Consider the following 3,581-nt stretch of genomic DNA (forward strand, 5'->3'; position numbering starts at 1 on the left):
TAATAATAATAATAATAATAATAATAATAATAATAATAATAATAATAATAATAAATTTGATAAGTATGCCTCCCATTCTGTCATCCAAGTCATTGATAAAGATGTTGAATACCACTGGGCTCAGGAGGACAGAACCTGTGGGACCCCACTGGTCACTTCTCTCCAGGATGAAGAGGAGCCATAAATGGATTAAGATGAACAAGAATTTATATCATTTGGAATTGTTTTAAGACTTTGAAATACAATTGTGTACAAATTATGAGCATTTAACTGAAAAAATATGGAGCCCATGCAAGAAGCTGAAATAAATTATTTTGATTTCTTGCAGCTTCTTGCACAGGCTCCATATTTTTAAAAATTAGATTCTTACAAGATTCTTATAAAGTACTTTTGTAATTTACATGTCTTTTCTTTTGCAGTTGAAATTTCCCAGGCTTATTAAACACTAGTGTTGTTTCCTGTTATGATATGTATGCTTCAGTACTTTGATTTACTCACAGGATTTCTCAATTATTCTTGGTTTGCCCCATTTGAGTTTCAGTGTGCTAGTCCTGTGTTACAGAAGCCTGGAAATAACATGTCACCACTGAGGTCAGTTCAGCACAACATCAGGCGGGTGTCAAAGATCATTATCTTCTCATTTAAAGTCTGTTTCCTGCTTATGGGATTGTAAAGGATGTTCGTAAAGTGGGACATGCCTGATCATAAGGCCATGAACCCTTTGTGTGTAATAAACATTTTACATGGTAGGGTAAGAACCAGATCAAAATCATTTTGTGGATTGTCTCTGGTGCTTTCTAGAGGCAGGCAATCCATTATAAGAATATCGCAAGTAAAAGTTCCTCATTATTATATTTTCATGATGTTAAGCTGATTAACTGGGTAGATTAAAAGCCCTTGAATACATTAAAAAGATATCCTCTAATAATAGGACTAGAAAGCTTTTTTAAATGTTGTGTTATCATTTCTCTGCCATCTCTCTTAATGCTTCTCTGCCATGAGTTTCCCACTCTCACATTTGGCATTTGTGGAACACAGGAAGGTGGATTAAGACTCATTCTGGCACCAGAACGTGGCAGGTGAAGCTTCCTATCCCAAAAGTATTTGCACTCTATTACCTAGTCAGCTACATGTTGCAGTGTCGTATTCCTGAAAATGAATAGTGCCTTAGCTAACAAAATGTTTTTCCCAGTATGATTGTTTTGACGCAATTACAAATTTAACCATTTTTATTTTAACCAATTAAAAATTGTTGATCAACTAATTATCAGTTAATAATCAATTAAAATTCACATCGTTTCTTTAATTGCTTTACAATTAATTTCTATAAAAAAAAAGAATAATAATACAACTTGTTCATAATGCTTAGCCCTGTTACAGAAAACAGTCCCAGCTGGAAGTGACAACCCTGAAGAGGTCGTGAGGCTCAAGAACCAGTAGGAAGGTGTGTAGCCAAGAGTCTCTGTAGGGGAATTTTATTTAACTCAAGTTATTAGGTCAGCTACAAGGACCCTTGAGACCATTTCCCTTATGTATACTGAGAGAAAAGTGTACCAAGGAATATTGCAGAGGCAGAATTCTCTGATTGATGTGTTCCTTTTATTAAGGGGGGAAATCACACAACAATATACATTCACTCACACATACATGCCAGGACTAAGGAAATCAGAAATTAGCTTGGAATAGCATGAGGCTGAACTAATGGTGATACTTACACAAAACGAGGCCTGACTCCAGATCCAGTTGTGAGGGGGATGGCGTTGGATATGGCCATTCGGGGAGTGGAGGGAGAATGGACATGCTGGGACTGGTCAGAGTTCACAGTGACAAGAGTGTCCCTGTGACTTCCAACTAGCCCACTGACAAAGAATTGGAGGTATCTTTTATAGGCAAATACTAACCGGAAGGCAAAGGTGTTTGTTTTACATCACAGGAAATCAAATCTACATTGTAAAGGATTACTTGGTTGGCAATGTCCAGGCTGAAAATAAAGTTGTAAATTAGCCATATCGGGCTTGTCCGGCAAAACATCCTGCCTCAATTGCCTGTCTTCCTGACTTCGGAGGTGTTTTGCACCTGCAACTCCCAATCTATTCTATTTGATGTGTATATGGGGTAGCGTGGATGTGCTCCCATGCTTTGGGGATCATGGCTGCCCAGAGTACAGCATCTGTTTGGGGCCATAGGAAAAGCACACAGACCAAAATTCAGAAGGTTTCAGCTTAGCGTAACAGGGGCAATGATTAAGCGGGCCTTAATCTCCCAATGAGAGCTATATGGGGTCAGGGAGGCCAGTGGTTTTCCTTTACAGGGCTGCACTTGAGCAGAACAGCACCTTTCCACAGTCTTTGAATTAGCCAGATAGCTGCCAAGCTGGGATCTAGCAACAAGAAGAGATATGGAATAGAGTCGTGTACCAACAGCTATATTAGTTATAGAACCCACAATGCTGTTGAACCAGCAACTAACCAGATAGGCATATCTGTTAGTGCCTGTCTTTGTTGTTGTTAACTGCCCGAGTCAATCTCAATTCATGGTGACCCTGTGGATGAGACATCTCCAAGACTCCCTGTTTTTCACGGCTCTGCTTAAGTCTTGTAAATTTATACCCGTGACCTGCTTAATAGAATCCATCCATCTAGCATGCGGTTTTCCTCTCTACATCCCTCCACCTTTCCTAGTCTTTTCTAATGAGTCATTCCTTCTCATGATGTGGCCAAAGTATGACAGCCTCAGCTTTATCATCTTGGCTTCCAGAGAGATTTCAGGCTTGATCTGTTCTAGGACTCATTTGTTTATCTTTGTGACTATCCATGGTATCTTCAGTACTATTCTCCATCACTGCATCTCAAATGAATTTATTTTCCTCCTCGCTACATGGCAGTAGGGAAAACAATGACTTGTACAATTCTAACTTCCATGCTCAGTTGTATATCTTACATTTTAGGATCTTTTCTAATTCTTTCATAGGTGCTTTCCCTATTTGTAGTATTCTTAAGTACAGCAGCTGGAGGTCCAGGTCGCTACACTTCAGCATCATAGGGAGGAAGAGGTTTTCCTGACCAGAAGGGACCAGATGGTCCTAGACAGGAAACACACAGAGGAAGTTGCTGGGGAGGAGGAGGTCACTTCACACACAACAAAATGGAACGTTGGACTTACCTGAGAGACGTCCCTTTACAGCAGAGAAGGTACGAGCATCCTGACTTCGGGTGGCTCCGCCCACTGGCTCCTGGTAGGCAGGTAGGAAACAAAAGAACAAAAGGAATGACCGGGGCCCTGGCCCCCTCGCCCTTGCGGGCGGAGCTACCCAGGACCCCCAGTCGATTTTAAGCCGAGAAACATAGTATTAATGTGGTCTAGAAAACTCAAAACCGCCCACCCGCGCCAGTAGGCAGATCAGGGTGGGGAGGATGCTCGTACCTTCTCTGCTGTAAAGGGACGTCTCTCAGGTAAGTCCAACGTTCCATTTAGCAGCAGAGAAGGAGCCGAGCGTCCTGACTTCGGGATTTAGAAAAGCAGACCAGATACTAGGGAGGGCTGGCTGGCGCGGAGGGCGGATCCGATACCACCTGTTGTAA

The sequence above is a fragment of the Sceloporus undulatus genome, chromosome 3, assembly GCF_019175285.1.
Source record: "Sceloporus undulatus isolate JIND9_A2432 ecotype Alabama chromosome 3, SceUnd_v1.1, whole genome shotgun sequence".
Classification (NCBI taxonomy): Eukaryota; Metazoa; Chordata; class Lepidosauria; order Squamata; family Phrynosomatidae; genus Sceloporus; species Sceloporus undulatus.